Consider the following 18655-nt stretch of genomic DNA (forward strand, 5'->3'; position numbering starts at 1 on the left):
AGGCCAAAACTGAATGACCAAGCCAGAATTCTAATTGAAACAACTGAACTGAATTTAAATCAAAACTAACACAACACAGGATTCAACAGAATCATTGCAACTGAATTTCAGACTTGAATCAATATGCACATGAATGAAGGTAATGTGAATGCAGGTTCATTGTCAGCTTAATGACAATGTCCTGAAATTAAGTGGCCATAGATCAAACATACACAATAACAATTGACGAACTTAACTGATTTAACAAACAAGAACGAATTAATCGGCAAGAACTGATTAACTGATTACCTACAACAAATGATAACAATCAATCCAAAATAGATAAACAGGTTGTTTCAATCAACATTAATAGAAACGGGAATTTATAAAACAACTAATCAACGAACTTAATCGAGTTGATTACACACATTGTAAACAATCACAACAAACAGAAACAATGCTATAATTTGATCGAATAAATGGGTATAGTGGATATGAGACAGAATCAAGTAAAAAGATAGGAAAACTACACTGATTATTGAAACAGGCAACAATACACATATAGGATACAAGAGAAAAACAGGGAAAATACCTCTGAATCTTCAAACCCAAAATATGTCCTAATCTTGAATTGATTTGAACCTTATTGAGGTCGAACGGACCAGAATCGAAGTATTCTAATTTGAGAATACTTTGATTAAGGTCCATTAGACCCCAAACCTTCATTTAATCGGACAAAATCCATGATTTGGAATTTTAGGGTTTCACTTTTTCTCAGATTTAGGGTTTGAACATTTCTGGGCAGATTTGAAGGAAACCAAGGATGACTTAGTGGTGAGGGAGGCTTAGGGGTCATTTGGTATGAATTTGGGATGGATCTGGATGAGTTCACGTTTGGCTCGAATCTTCAAATGAAGATTCGAGAAGCTCTGAGATGATTTGAGCCAAACGATTTGAAGATCCGTATTGGGGGTGGCTGGAAGGTTACTGGGTGTTGGTTTGGTGGTCATCGGAGATGGTCGTGTCCTCAGGCCCACCTTCGATTTAAGATTCGAAGAGCTGGGGCCAGATTCGATGGGAGTTATGGTGATAGTTGGGAAGAGGAGGTCGAGGGGGTTCAGGGGTGTTAAGGTGGTGAACGGCGGCGTCGTTGCCGCCGGGTTTCAGGCGAGGGGGAGTTAGGGCGGCTAGGGTTTGGGGAATCGTCTTAGGGACGATGATGAACAGGAGAGGGAGGGGGTGTTTGGTTTGGGGGTGGGGTAAGGATTTGGGGCTTATATAGGGGAGGGGTGGTCTGATCTCGTCCGTTGGATCAGGTAAGATCTACGGTCGGGATCAATTCATTTAACTAAACGGTGCCGTTTTGGTTTAAGTGAGGATTGGGTCAGTCTCAGATGCAGGTGGGTCGGGTATAGAGGACTGATCGGGACCGTTGGATTAAAAGGGAAAAGACGGCCTTGATTAAATCCAATCATACGACGTCATTTGATTTAATTAAAGATCTGAACTGGACCGTTGGATCTGACTGATCAATGGTCCAGATTGAAAGCATCCAAATGACGTCGTTTGGGAGACGGCTGAGAGACCTAGTCCTGGACTGGGTTATTACACACATTGGGCCTGATTTTTGTCAATTAAAAATGGCCCAGCCCAATTTTTCTTCCTATTTACTTCCCCCTTTTATTTTCATTTTCCTTTAATTCCCAATTATTAAATTCCTAATTGTAATTATAAAATTAAAATTATCCTTACAAAAATATTAATTACCCCTTAACAACCATTAACACACAAGACAAAATATTAATCACACCATGACATATTTAAATGGCAAAAATAGGATAAATGCATATATTTTTTGTGATTTTCTTTTTCTTAGAGCTAAATGACGGTTTAATTAATTCTTAAATGCATAATTAAATCCTAGATATGCATGCAACATGTATTTTTATTTTATTTTCATTTAACTATAACAAAGTAAACAGCTACAGATAAAGCACAAATAATTATCCAAAAATACCACATAAAATTCTAAAAATTGCTTATAAAGAAAAATTATTTGTGATTTCTTTCGGAGTAGTTCTTGTGAGGCAAAAATCACGTGCTCACACCCACCATGCTCCACTGTCGCTCTGCCATGAACGACCTTCGACGAGCAGCTGCTCCCAACCAAACGACCCTACTTTGCACGTCGAGCAGCTGAGGCTAAAACAAACCTCCACTACTGCGTCATTTGCTTCATCTCCTTCGTTTCGTCTGAGCTCAAGTTGAGTGGTCGAGTTCCCAAGCTCCGGTCATGGACGTGGGGCTTCGCTTCACTTGTCTCCGTCCAAACAGACCTCATCGTTGTTGCTTCACGTTTGCTTCACCTCTTTCAATTGCTTCTTAGGATCATCTCCGTCGTTTGTTCGAGTTTTGGTTGGGCTCGTTAAAACAGTCTATACCTAGTTCGAGTTCGTCGTTTCGATCCGGTTAGTGGGTTTGGAGTTTCATTTTTGTCCGTAATTTGTTTTGATATTCGCAAATCTAAAATCGGCAAATGTTTGTTTTGTTTTGTAATTTTTCAGTTTGTTCATGTGAAATTGTTAGTTTAAATGTTTGTTAGAATCAAATTGAAGTTTAATTAATTATCTCTTCAGTTTGTTTCATGTGTTATTGAATCCGTCATGTTTGTTATTGAATATGGATTTAATGCATGTTTATTCTTTGTTTGAAGTTCGTCCAGTAATTTAATTTGAGTTTGTTTTGGTTTTTGATTTGTTGATTTAGTTTGAATCATGTATTTGTGTTGTTAATATGGTTGTTTCCTTACTCATTCATTTTTGGTCTAAGTTAACCAGGATTGGTTCCCAATATGGTTAACTCATTCACATTAATTTGATGTTGGTCATATGTGTTCATATGAGTTGTTGTTGAAATTGTTTAGAATTTGGTCATATTGGCTATATTTTGGTTAAGATTGATTAGTTGAATTGGTTATAGCTGATGGGGTAGTTTGGTAAATTGCAGTACATTCGGGGTAAAATGGTAATTGCAATAAGGTCGGAGGGGTAGTTTGGTAATTGAATATTTTGAATAATTCTTTATGTTAAGCATGGGGGACAAAATGTGATGGGGTGTAGGTGATATAATTGTTTAATATAATGGGGGACAAGACATAATGTAGTGGAGGGGAATATTGTAATTGTTTATGTTAGGCATGGGGGACAAAATGTAATGGGTTGGGATTGATATATTTATTTAATGTAGTGGGGGACAAAGCATGTAGGCATGGGGGACAAAGGTTTAAAATAAAGAAAACATTAATTAGTGGAGACAAAGCATGTCATTGGGGGAATATTTTGGGTTAGAAGTTCAAGACAAGAGTCTTGCTATAAATAAGAGTCATTCTTGACATAGAGAAAATTATGAGGAGGATTATTTTCTAGAGAGATTTTTTGGGGGAGAACATAGAGAGAGAGAAATGAAGTGACTTTTAGAAGAAGAAAAAGTTGAGAGAGTTGACTGAATTTTGAGAAATCAGAATTTGAGAGTAAAAGAGAAAGACAATTTGAACTTTCACTTGAATAATTTCCGTTTTGCCTTTTCTCGAGCGTTATTCAAAATCAGTAAACTACTGCATCTTGTATCCATCTCTCTTCTGCTTTGACTGCGATTGCACTTTGGTATTGCTGATTTTTCAATCCATTGCTGGGTTATCCTACTGGTTGTTACTGGTTTGCGGTGTTGCTGAACCTGCTGTTGCTGTATTATTATTGCTGCTGACTTCTCCTTCTTTTGTTCTTGTACTGCCATTTCCAGGTACACATTTGTACACTCTCGGATTGAAGAGAAATGAAATATTAATCAGGCTTTGTTCCTGTTGAATTCCTCCTGTTTAGATTTGTGTTTGAATATAATTTTCCTTTCTTTGTATAAAAATGTAGTCGATTTATTAATGAGTAATGGGGTTGCATATGTATAACTTCTTCATCTAACAATGTTAGTCTAAATTAATCAGGTACTAGTTAATTTGTTTTGATATTATGGTGTGTCAATCTCATGTTCTACTATTATTGAATAATAGAATATAGAATGAAAGCAGTTTTTCTTTGTACAAACTTGATCGCAATTTTCTATTCGCATTAGTCGTAACCTAATAACTAATAAGTTACGTTTTTCAGCATGTAATTAATTGAGAAATTTTCTTTTATTTTTAGAGACAAACTTAATAGAAGAAATATAGTCACTGTAGGTTTATCACTAAAATAAAAATGAAACGAGCCTCGCCAAATAAATCGCACATCGCTGGGGCCCTCAATAAATACATAACCATTGACTAGACTTTGGATTTGGCCGTTTAATGAACCTTCACGGCCTCTTCCTAAAATAACAATACGTTAGTCTCTATAGGACGCGCCTTAATAAATCTTACCTTCTTAAACTCGGGTGCACATCTATGTGACCCAAAATCCAAATCTCAACGGAGTCGAAATGTGTTTCTAATCACGGGTACATTGATTGTGGCGTGGTTCGAGATGCGTGTCCATGACGTTGCAAATTCCTTTTAAAATAAGAATGAGATGAGCCTCGCCGAATAAAAATACAAAATTGCGGGGCCCTCAGTAAATATTTGCTTTAAAATTGCTTAGACTTCGGGATGGACCGCTTAGCAAAATTCCACGGCCTTCCTAAAATAATGATACGCTAGTCACTTTAGGCGCGTATTTAATAAAGTTATCTCTTTAAACTCGGGTGCACATTGATGTGACCCAAATCCAAATCTCAACGGAGTCGAGATATGTCAATAACCACGGGTGCATTGATGTAACGTGGTTCGAGATATGTTTTCACGACGTTGCAATTCTCGTAAAATAATAATTATGAAATTGGTAAAAAGATAAAATTTGCACATAAGTTCACATTTGTATAAAATCAGATAATCAAGCCGAATATGACAGTTGAGCGACCGTGCTAGAACCACGGAACTCGGGAATGCCTAACACCTTCTCCCGGGTTAACAGAATTCCTTATCCAGATTTCTGGTACGCAGACAGTAATATGGAGTCATTCTTTTCCTCGATTCGGGATTAAAATTGGTGAATTGGGACACCCTAAATCTCCCAAGTGGCGACTCTGAAATAAATAAACAAATCCCATTTCGATTGTCCTTTAATTGGAAAAAACTCCTTGTACCCTCGCGGGAGCGGAAAAAGGAGGTGTGACACCTGCTTCCAGGTATATAAATACCTGAATCTGCACACAAAGTGCAGGGAGTAAAGTGAGTACTCCGACTCAGTGAGTAATAAATGTAAATAAAGACTGAAGGCAAGAAATCACGTAAAGCATACCAAGATGTTGTATAGAAACAGTTCAAACCATTAAGAAAGCAGTGAAGCTGTAAAATCTCTTTAGAATATTTTGGCTCAGTTTAAACTTCTTTGAAAATGACTTTTCCAACATTTACGCAAATGAATGCCAAAAACAATTAGTGCAGATAAGTACAGAAATCCGCCTCTTGGGCACAAATACCATAGTTTAACAGGTAAAATGATAAGTAAATATGAAAGATAAACATATAAAGGTTCACCCCTCGGGCACAATGTCAACAACTCTGCCCTTCGAGCAATATCTCAGAACAATACCAGCCCCTCGGGCAATCACATAGAATGGTACCGGCCCCTCGGGCAATCACATAGAACGGTACCGGCCCCTCGGGCAATCACATAGAACAATACCAGACCCTCGGGCTATCACATAGTACAATATCAGCCCCTGGGGCTATATATCACATCACAATGGGTATCTGCGCTCACTGGGGGTGTACTGACTCCGGGAGGGGCCCCTTACGGCCGAAGCGCAATAACAAGTCATCTCGTGGCGTCACATCTAGGCCCTCGGCCTCATATCAATCAAGCCACCTCGTGGCGTATATGTATCTCAGGCCCTCGGCCTCAAATCAGTATCAGTGTATCCTCACAAATAGGCCCTCGGCCTCAAATCAGTATCAGTGTATCCTCAAAAATAGGCCCTCGGCCTTACTCAGTCCAAAAAAAATCATCACAAACCCCTCGGGCATTAGTGAAATAGTATTTCTCAGCCCAAAACATCATTTAAAATATCATTTAAGTCTCAAAATTTGAGTAAAAATGGCTGAATAGTAAAACAGTGGAAAATAACATGACTAAGTTCAAGTAACGAACCAAAACAGTGAGGAAATATCAAATAAAAAGACCCGAAGGGTTCAAATAGTTGGCGTGAAGCCCAAATATGGCATTCAGCCCAATAAATGATGATAGCAAATAGTTTTAAATTAAATACGCGGTAAAACCATCAATCGGGACGGACCTAGTCACAATCCCCAATAGTTTACGACCCCACGAAGCGTGTGCCTCACCTCAATATAGCACTACGATGAGCGATTCGGGGTTTCAAACCCTCAGAACATCATTTACAATCATTACTCATCTCTATCTGGTCCGAACTCTAGCCCGCGATGTTGTTGCCTCTCGAATCGGCCTCCGGATGCTCCAAATCTAGCCGAAATCAGTACCAAACTATCAAAATGTGCTAAGGGAATAAAGCTCACTCGAAAATAATCAAATTACCACAAAAATCCCGAAATTGGTCAAACCCGACCCCGGGCCCACATCTCAAAATTTGACAAAATTTACAAAACTAGAATCCTTATACTCTCACGAGTCTAACCATACAAAAATTATCCAATTCCGATACCATTTGGTCCTTCAAATCATCATTTTATATTTTTTTAAGATTTCACAATTTTCTTCGCAACTTCCATCCCAAATCACGAATTAAATGATGAATTCAATGATAGATTCATGTACTCTAGCCAAATCTAAGTTAGAATCACTTACCCCGATGAATTTCTTGAAAAATCTTCGAAAAATCGCCAAAATTCGAGCTCTCTAGGTCAAAATGTTAAATAAAACCCAAAAACTCGTACTTATAGAGTACCTCACGGATTTCCACCTCTGCGGACCGCACAAAAACGACCGTGGTCCGTATAAAACTAGTGCGGTCCGCAAAAAAACGACTGCGGCCGCACAGGTTTTCATCTACAGTGACAAACTTTAGTATTTTGGCCATAACTTTCGCTACAAATGTCTGAATGCCTATTATAATATGTTTTTGAAAACTAGCTTCACAGATCTACAACTTTTGTTTTTAAATCATCTCAAAATTCCTTGTAGATCAAACGATATGAGCTTCCGAAATAGGGCCAGTGAAATGTTCCCCACCGCGGCCGCACTGCATTTTGTGCGGTTCGCACAGCACCTACCGCGGACGCACTTCATTTTGTGCGGTCCGCACAGCACCTACCACGGACGCACTTCATTTTGTGCGGACTGCGCGGTTGGTTTCTGAGGCCTGCAACCCTTCTGGACCTGCTACAGCTATGATTTTCGGTCTAAAACATCCCGGAACCTACCAGGAACCCCGAACTTCAAACCAATTGTACCAACACATCCCATGACATCGTTCAAACTTGTTCAAAACTTCAGAACACTCACAACAACATCAAATCACCAATTTAGCATAGGATTCAAGCCTAAGAACTCCAAAAACTCTTAAATTATGCTTTCGATCAAAAAGTCTATAAAATCTCGTCTGAATGACCTGAAATTTTGCACACACATCCCAAATGATACAACGAAGTTTCTGCGACTTCCGGAATTCCATTCCGACCCCTATATCAAAATCTCGCCTATCGACCAGAAATCGCCAAAATATCAACTTCGCCAATTCAAGCCTAAATCTTCTCTACAACTCCAAAACCCACTCCGATCGCGCTCCTAAGTCACAAAACACCTAACGGAGCTAACCAAATCATAAAAATTCCGATCCGAGATCATGTACAAATAAGTCAAACCTTTCAAATTTTAAGCTTTAACTGAGAACTGTTTCTTCCAAATTCATTCTGATTACCCTGAAAATCAAAACCAACGATTTACATAAGTCATAATATAACACACGGGGCAAGTCATGCCCGAGAATAGGCGAGCAAAGTGCAATAGCTCAAAACGACCGGTCGGGTCGTTACATCCTCCCCCACTTAAACATACGTTCGTCCTCGAACGTGCCCAGATTGTTCCAAAATCCAACCAATCCCTGAATAACCTTACCATGCATATACCCAGGGGTGATCCCACGTCACTCTATCTCATATAGGTTCGATAACACAATATAACTGAAATCTCACAATCCATCCTAATCCATAAACCATAGAACCACTTTTCTGCCTCTAAAATCATCAATATGATCAGAATCTCACATTTATACTGTGAATGAGTCCGAACAAGCTGTAACAAGCCATATCTGCTATCTTAGGTGCAATCACATGATATGCCACATAACTCAAACACTTGTAGTGATAACTTCTAATCACAGCAGCTGCACACAAATCCGAATACCGATAGAAAAACTCTTATCAACTAAAGTCTCATCCCAACACTTCCATATACTGTCAATGATCACTAAAACACGCAGTAAGCCATAACCATTTCCCAGATCAACCATTCATGAAGCCACTTCACTTTTGGCGAATACCATAGCAAATTTCTGAGCCTAAACTCGATATTATCCTTCCAACATGCTGAAATCGAATCCGTTCGCATTCATCAATGATCCCAACGATCTCCTCTAATCCAACACATTACTCTGGTGACATGACACATCAATACAGGCCTAAGCCACAACTTGCACAATACACGCACCAATACGCAACAGTCCAAACCTACTCAAATCATGAAAATGACTCAAATGAAAGAGTTGTACCTCAAGCTCACCAGTACTACCACAACACAAGGCTGAGAACCCGTCTCACATCATAGTAACAAAACACACGAATCTAACCTGCAAGGTCATACCTCCACATAACTTCGCTACGATGCATGATCCTATCCAACACTGCTCCACACCTCAAGTCACTATACTCAAAATCGACAACCACGCACAACTTGATGTCTGGAATCAAAACAAATCATCATACCCACGGTAAAGCAAATAACCTACACCACACAAACCTGAAAGGACATAACCGATAAGCCATTCACCGAGCAACACCCAATTTCTCTTCCCGCTTGACTTCCACTATGAAACCCCAATAGAACCACACCATAGGTACCTATAACCAACGAATCACAACACCTCGCAACACAGAAAGGTAACTCATAGATATCACCATATTACTAATAAGCTCAATAATAATCGAATCAACACATCCCTCAACAATACAACTCGGAGCCAACCAAGCCGACTTAAGTTAGAACACGCATCCACATTGGCCTGCCAACGAAACCCCTATATCAAGAAAGCCCTGAAGCCGCTCCTTTAGCTCCTTAAACTATGTCGGTGTCATACGATATGGTGCCCGGCATCAAATCAATACCGAAATCAACAACCTTGCCCGGCGTAAGAGTTTTATGACCTTCATTTTAGAACTGAACCGTAACCTTACACATGCAATCTCAATCCTCCACAACATACCGCATATACTATACCATCCTAGGATAATATGAGAACTTCGTGCCCTTTTCGAGCCACAAGTAACTATGTACTTAACCAACCAAGAACTTTCTAGTGACCCCATCTATCTGAGTTTCCTTCTGATTTACCTTCAACTAGATACTCCTTCTTGCTATAACACCACAATTCCTCAACCCCGACTCACCACGCGAGACCCAAGCATAAAACCACGCCGTCTAAGGCTCATAAGATGTTGAATACTCTCTTAGATATTCCCACAAGCACTACGTTCAAAATACTTACCCTGAAGAGGAATCCTACGAATCTCGAGCCATTACCTTCACCTTCCTGATACTGATATATATAATCCCATAATTGATATAGAATACCACAGATCTTGACACCCTCCAAATGCAAACCTCAGTTTCTGGCCAAAAATACAATCTGAAAATCTCCAGTTATTACATGCAAAATCTTGAGGAACGAATCCTTTATAAGCTTAAGAACTCCAAGAACTATGAACAACAACAAATCAAATCACCAATTTAACATAGGATTCAAGCTTAAGAACTCCAAGAACTCTTAAATTATGCTTTCGATCAAAAAGTCTATCAAATCTCGTCCGAATGACCTGAAATTTTGCACACGCATCCCAAATGATACAACGAAGCTTCTGCGACTTCCGGAATTCCATTCCGACCCCTATATCAAAATCTCGCCTATCAACCGAAAATCGCCAAAATATCAACTTTGCCAATTCAAGCCTAAATCTTCTCAAAAACTCCAAACCCCATTTGGATCGCGCTCTTAAGTCATAAAACACCTAACAAAGCTAACCAAATCATAAAAATTCCGATCTGAGATCATGTATAAACAAGTCAAATATTGGTTAAACCTTTCAAATTTTAAGCTTCAACTGAGAACTGTTTCTTCCAAATTCATTCTGATTACCCTAAAAATCAAAACCGACGATTTACATAAGTCATAATATAACATACGGGACAAGTCATGCCCGAGAACTGGCGAGCAAAGTGCAAAAGCTCAAAACGACCGGTCGGGTCGTTACATTAGCGAACTCAGAGGTAGCGGTAAGCGTCGTTCTAGCCGGGGAGGATGAAGGTACACAATATGCTATATATTATGTTAGAAATTTTTTATCAGGAACGAAAACTCATTATCCACACCTCAAAAAACTGGCCTTAGCTTTCGTAGTCCTCACTAGAAAGCTTAGTCCTTATTTTCAATGACCCGATAGCCGTGGTGACAATATTTTCCTAGTGTAATATCCTTCACAAACCTTAGTTATCAAATCGATTGGAGAAATGGGCAGCCGAAATAAGTGAATCTGATATTGAATATAAACCCAGGATTGCGATCAAATCACAAGGTTTGGCCGACTTTGTGGCTGATTTCAGTCCCTGACTGTTGCATTTGGCCAAAAGGATAGTGGCGATGGTGTTGGAAATGACATCAATAATTTGGACCATGTTTATGGACGGAGCTTCTAATATGAAAGGGTCTAGGCTCGGAGTAGTCTTAATCACACCCTCAAAAAATGCCCTAAGGCAGGCCATAAAAACTTTTCCCTTGACTAACAATGAAGCCGAGTATGAGGCTTTGATTACAGAACTTGAAACTGGCCTAGCACCCAGGGACTTGTCACGACCCAAATATCACTTGTCATGATGGTACCTAACTCGATCCGCTAGGTAAGCCAACTAATAGAAAATACAACTCAACTGAGATTATAAGAAAATAGAGGATATATAACTTAACATTTACAAATTTATCCAAGACCTAGTAGTACATCTCATGAGCTTCTAAAACTTGGGATTTACAAAGCTAGTATGAATAAATACACGTTCTGTTTGAATGATACATAAATAGAATAGTAAAATCTAAGCTGCCAAGGACAAGAGGCAGCTATACTTGGAATGCGCGAACATTTTCCGAATCAGTAACCCGACATCACTAGCAGCTCCGCTCCAGAAATCTGTACAGATCGTACAGAAGTGTAGTATCAGTACAACTAACCCTATGTACTGGTAAGTATTTTGTCTAACCTCGTCGAAGTATTGACGAGGCTTATAGTTAAAAGATGCTTATTGTTATAACTTGTACATTAGATTAACATTAAAACCAGTTCAAAGCATAATAGATAAAAGTACCGTATACAACTCTGCGAGACAGTCATCAATTACTAAAAGGAATCACAGTAGTAAATTTACAATATTTCCTGGTATAGGAAGTATATTCAAGATATCACGTCAAACGGCACGGCAACACCCTTCGTGCTTCTAACTCTGCCTCACCATATACATATACATAATTTTGTGATAAATAAATTAGCACGGCAACACCCTTCGTGCGTTCAACTCATCCTCCCAAATGTACAAGTAACAGAACCAACCAAATGACAAAAATGTCGATAATAGGAATTCCAAAGTAGGAAATACGCAAGTACAACAATGGACAAAGACACACATGTGGGCAACAGTAAAAGACTAAATGGAAAGCACGTGAGTAATAACAACAATTGAAAAACAAGGAATGTCAACTTCAATTAACTATCATATTGGAGGCCTAAGTATAAATACAACAAATAAGACAGAAATGCATGATCATTACAAGTTGACAAAAAAGGGCATGAATGGCTAGCATGGTGGAAGGCTTACACTAAAGTGCAACATGATAGATACAACATGAGTATAATTATAAAAGTAGGAAATAGGCATGGTATTTGCAAGCTAAGAAAGTAAAAGACATGGACAGTGCAACAACAATTGAGATAGAGGTCAAGTACAGGACAATAACAACAAGTCACACAAAATATGTAAATAAACAATAACAGCTCAAGGTAAGGGCACAAACGTATACACGGGAAACAAATAACACATCATAATGAATGTCCCTCATCCTCGCCTGCACGGAAACACCCATCGTGCCATGACCTCACGATAAAAAAGGCATAACAATATGAATGAAATGGCACGGCATCAACCTTCATGCATTGAATTCTTCCTCACATGATAATGAATATAAAAATAGCACGACATCACTCTTCATGCTTTACACTCTTCCTCACATGATAATAAATATAAAAATGGCACGACATCACCCTTCGTGCTTTACACTCTTCCTCACATGATAATGAATATGGAATGCACAGCATCACCCTTCGTGCTTTACACTCTTCCTCACATGATAATGAATATAAAATGAAATGGAATCCCTATCACACCTCCTTTTTCCGCTGCACCCCCGCTAAGGGACGTAAAGGGAGTTTTTCCAATTAAAGGACAATCGAAACGGGATTTTATTTAAAGGTTCAAAGTCGCCACTTGGGAGATTTGTGGTGTCCCAAGTCACCGGTTGAATCCCGAATCGAGGAAAAGAATGACTTTGTTTAACAGTCTGCGCACCAGAAATCCGAATAAGGAATTCTGTTAACCCGGGAGAAGGTGTTAGGCATTCCCGAGTTCCGTGGTTCTAGCACGGTCGCTCAACTGTCATATTCGGCTTACTAATCTGACTTTTAATATATTTTAAACTTATTGTGTATTTTTAACTTATATCACCCACTTTAACTTGATTATTTATAATTATAGAATTTTCTTAAAACGAATTACGCGTACGTATATTCGTTTTATTTTTACTTTTTTTTTCTTTTTTTTTATGTAAGAAATCATGTTACGCGTATGTGTACATAATAACATTTTTATTATAAAAATGAATTTGGCCGAAGTTGTGCGTGCTTAAAACAAACTACGAACATTTGTCATTTTTTATATGATTAAATGGTAGGTGGCGTGCCTCGGACTATATGAGCTAAATTAATTTAATAACCTCCGAAAACCCATTTTTATTGAGAAGATTTGCCAGAAGTTGCGCGAACGCATACTCCGAATTGTCTTTAGAATTGTAATCATGTCACGCGAATGTGTCGACAACCATGACAGTATATTAAATGTGCCTAAAGCAACTAACACATTATTAACTTTGCGAGGGCCCTAAAAATTATCTAAATGGCACGCTTCAAACTTTAAGTATTTTTTGAAAGAAATAATTATATGAGGGCCACGCATTTGTCATTTTTATTTGGCGCCGCGCATCACGATTATAAAAGAGTTAGTATTAATTATCTGAGAGTCATAGATTATTCAACAAAATGGCAAATCTCAATTTCTAAAGAGTTAAAACTAATTAAATGGGGGGCCATGAGTTTTGGGATATTATTCAACATGACACACCTCGAGTTGTTTTACTCAGCCAAAACGAACTAAGGATGTTCATAAGTGACTATTTTTGCTAAATGGGAAAAATATGCTAGCTTTATGACTTGATTGCCTTACCAATGCCTACACAAAATGGCTCGAACCAATAGATCATATTTATTTTAATCTCAATCCAATTTTGTATCTTCCTAAGATTAACAAATGACCTAACTAAAGTAAACGCTAACCAAGCAGCCTATCGATTAGTAAAGCAAAGGGAATTCAATTTAACGAAATTCACATTTTTCAAAAAGCTTATTTTCCAACTAAAGATAGACGCTACATGATATTGTAGCAAAATTATGAATATTAGCAAATGATTAAATGAATACAGAGGAGGCAAATTGTATTTATTCAACTTTTACTTACCAAGAGAACAATCCAAATCCGTCGATTATTGTTGGCTTAAAATGATTAATAGTTTATATCTAAAACCCTTAAAAGAGAATAGCCATCAAAATAACTTAAACAAACATATATCAACCAAATTTCGAAATTACGACAAACTCATTACAGTAGAACTGGAGGATCGTAATTCAACATGCTTCAGATTTCCATTCAAACTTAAAAGCCAAACGAATCAAACCTAATAATGGTTTGATTATGAAAGCAGGATTATACTCCAATTTCAATGATTAACAAAAGGGAATGGAATTTAGCCATTTCAATTTTGTAACAACGCAACTAATCACGTTGCTCCTACGCAGAAACTACCATATCTAGTGATATTTGAACATTCAATATCTAATTGAGCAAATACAACAACAACAACAACAACGACGACCCAGTATAATCCCACAAGTGGGGTCTGGGGAGGGTAATATGTACGTAGACCTTACCCTACCCCGAAGGGTAGGGAGGCTGTTTCCAGGAGACCCTCGGCTCAAAAAAGCAATAGTAGATGATATATTAGTACCATAAAAATGCGTAATAAAAATAACAACAATATATAAGAGATATGAAATATGAAATACAGGATACGAAATATGAAATACGAAATAGATGGCTGGTATAGTACAACTAGAAGGTAAAGCCCTGCATCAATAGACGACCAATGACATTCCTAGTCTAACTCCTAACTGGATAGTCTCCCTCTATTGTGCTGTAGAAATATTCACACTCTCTCCTAACCTACAACCTTAATGCTCGACCTCCATAATTCCCTATCAAGGGCCATGTCCTCAGTAATCCTAAGTCGCGCCATGTCATGTCTGATCACCTCTCCCCAATACTTCTTAGGTCTCCCTCTACCTCTCCGCGTACCCACTACAGCCAGTCGCTCACACCTCCTCACCAGTGCATCAGTGCTCCTCTTCTGAATGTGCCCGAACCATCTGAGTCTTACTTCCTGCATCTTGTCCTCCATGGGGGCCACACCCACCTTCTCTCGAATATCTTCATTCCTAATCTTATCCATCCTTGTATGCCCGCACATCCACCTCAACATCCTCATCTCTACTACTTTCATCTTCTGGGTGTGTGAGTTCTTTACCGGCCAACATTCAGTTCCATACAACATGGCAGGCCTAACCACTGCTCTATAAAACTTACCTTTTAGTAACGGTGGCACTTTCTTGTCACACAAGACTCCCGACGCTAACCTCCACTTCATCCACCCCACCCCTATACGGTGTGTGACATCCTCGTCAATCTCCCCGATCCCCTGAATAACCGATCCAAGGTACTTGAAACTACCTCTCTTGGGAATGACTTGAGAGTCAAGCCTCACTTCAACTCCCGCTTCCGTCGGCTCAACTCCAAATTTGCACTCGAGGTATTCCGTCTTCGTCCTACTCAACTTGAAACCTTTAGACTCAAGAGCATGTCTCCAAATCTCTAGCCTCTCGTTGACGCCGCCTCTTGTCTCGTCAATTAGAATAATGTCATCAGCAAATAGCATGCACCATGGAACCTCCCCTTGAATATGATGAGTCAGTGCATCCATCACCAGGGCAAATAGGAATGGGCTGAGCGCAGACCCTTGGTGCAACCCCGTAATAACTGGAAAGTGTTCAGAGTCGCCTCCTACTGTCCTAACCCGAGTCTTAGCTCCATCATACATGTCTTTAATCACCCTAATATAGTTACTCGGGACCCCTTTATCCTCTAAGCAGCTCCATAAGACCTTCCTAGGAACCTTATCGTACGCTTTCTCCAGATCAATAAACACCATGTGGAGATCCTTCTTCTTATCTCTGTACTGTTCCACCATCCTCCTAATAAGGTGGATAGCTTCTGTGGTAGATCGTCCCGGCATGAACCCGAACTGGTTGTCTGAAATAGACACCGTCCTTCGCACTCTCATTTCTACCACTCTCTCCCAAACTTTCATGGTATGACTTAGTAATTTGATGCCCCTATAGTTGTTACAGCTCTGGACATCACCTTTGTTCTTATACAACGGGACCATTGTACTCCACCTCCACTCTTCAGGCATTCTATTAGTCTTGAATATAACACTAAACAATGCAGTAAGCCATTCCAAGCCTGCTCTACCCACACACCTCCACAGTTCAACCGGAATTTCGTCTGGCCCGGTAGCTCTGCCCCTTCTCATCTTACGCATTGCCTCCATGACTTCATCGATCTCAATGTCCCTACAATTACTTACTTCATGGTGACTGTCGGCATTCCTCGATTCCCCAAGTATAGTATCCTGATCCCCTTCTTCACTTAGAAGTTTATGAAAGTAGGTCTGCCACCTCCTCTTAATCTGGTCATCTCCCATCAAAACTTTGTCGTCATCATCTTTTATGCACCTCACTTGGTCCAGATCCCGAGTTGTCCTCTCTCTCTCCTTAGCGAGTCGGAATAACTTCTTCTCCCCACCTTTGTTCCTTAGCTCCTCATACAGACGAGCAAAAGCTGTCGTCTTAGCCTCCGTCACTGCCATCTTCGCCTCCTTTCTAGCTACCTTATACCTTTGAATGTTCTCTCTCTTCTCCTCCTCGTCAGTGCTCCCTACTAACCTTAGGTAAGCCGCATTCTTTGCTTCCACTTTACCTTGGACAACTGCATTCCACCACCAATCTCCTAATTGAGCAAATGACTACCCAAAATTATATACAGAACTCCATTACTGACCTAACTAAGCAAACATGTTATCCTGACTTTTTAAAGAGATTTTAACATTATGACTATGTCCATTCACACAATGTTGGTTTTAGATTACAGAATATTCGACCAAAATCGAATCCCATATCTATTTTAAACCAAACTCAGCCTCTAGAAGCATTATCACTGACCAACATTCAAACGCAAACTGTTCAAACTAAAACTTGAAATAAAGACAGAATTAAGCTCTTCTAATGAGATTAAATGGTCGACATGCTTCAGATTCCCATATCACAGAAGGTTTTACAGTGGGTAGAATAAAAATGTACCTGGAAATAAAAGAATGAAGCAGAAAAATGAGGTATCAGCAGTAACCAACAACAGCAGTAGCATTCAGAAGTTACAATAGCAGTGCAGCAAAAAATAACCAGCAGTTTTATACTTCTCCAAGTATATAGCAGAAGTAAAAGGAAAACAATTCTAGCTATTTCAGATCCTAAACCAGGCAATAAAAACAGTAGTTATTTTTTCAATTTCCTCAGCTTTTCTCTTTTAATTTTCAGTCCTCTCCTCTCTCTCTCAAAATCCGTCTTCCAACCCCCTAACTTGTGTCTAGCTCCCTTATTTATAGCCAAACTTGAAGCAATTAAATTAAATCCCACCATCTTCTACCCATCCCCTTTAACTTTTCACTACTTAATGTTTTGTCCCCCATTATATTAAACAAATATATTAGTTCCCACTAACACATATCTTTTCTTTATTTAATTCCATTATTCCCCACTACCGCATGCTTTGTCCCCCACTATTTTAAACAATGTATTAATTTCCACCATTATGTCTTATCCCTCACTACGTATTAAAAAATGTATTAATTCTCACCATTATGTTTTGTCCCCTATTACGTATTAAAAATGTATTAATTTAATATTATTAGTACCTAGTGGACGGAGCCCTCAAATTAATCATTTTTAAGACTCATTTAAAATCCCGAAAATGTCCCTGAAACTACTGAAATTACCATTCTACCCCTGAAAATACTGCAATTTACCATTCTACCCCCATCATCTATAACCAATTCACCTAATCAATTAACCAAAGTACAGCAGCTATAACCAATTCCTAATCAAATTTCATCAACAAATTTAAGCTAGAAACTCAGATTATGTCAAATATCATCAAAACAAAGACTCAGGATTCAGGGAACCAAACCATATGATGAACAATAAAGAAACAACTGAAATCATTTTGACTGAACAAATACTTTCAGATTCAATAACAGTAACAAATTGAACATAACAAACAAGTAGATTCAAATCACTAAACTCAATAATCAATTGAACTTCAAATTAAATCTAACAACATTACAACCAAGATAAAGGATTCAAGTGATTAAACTAACACACTTCTATATTAAAACTAAACAAGAACAAATGAATAAAAACAAACTGAAGAAATAATCAAGAAATGATAAACAACGAACAAGAAAAGAATCAAACATATACTGATTTCAGATCCGAGAATATCAAACAAAATACGGACAGAAATGAAACTTAAACCAACTAACCGGAAATGACCACAACGGAAGAAACTCGGACAACAACCTCGACGTACTGGATCTCGACTCAACGAAAAAAAATCCACCTTCTCTTTTTAACCTCGACGAACTCAGAACGACAAACAACGACCTCGACGGATTGAACCTGAAGAACGACGAGACAGCAGCTGAGTTTGGACGTTGGGTGGTCGTTCATGGTTGAGCTAGGGACGAAGAAGAAGAAGGAGCAGCAGCCATAGGGAGTTGGTCGTCGATGGTTGTTCGTGGTTGGTCGACGAAGTTGCTACTGGTGGACGACCTCGACAATGGTTAACATTGCTGCTGG

The sequence above is a fragment of the Nicotiana sylvestris genome, chromosome 9, assembly GCF_000393655.2.
Source record: "Nicotiana sylvestris chromosome 9, ASM39365v2, whole genome shotgun sequence".
NCBI lineage: Eukaryota > Viridiplantae > Streptophyta > Magnoliopsida > Solanales > Solanaceae > Nicotiana > Nicotiana sylvestris.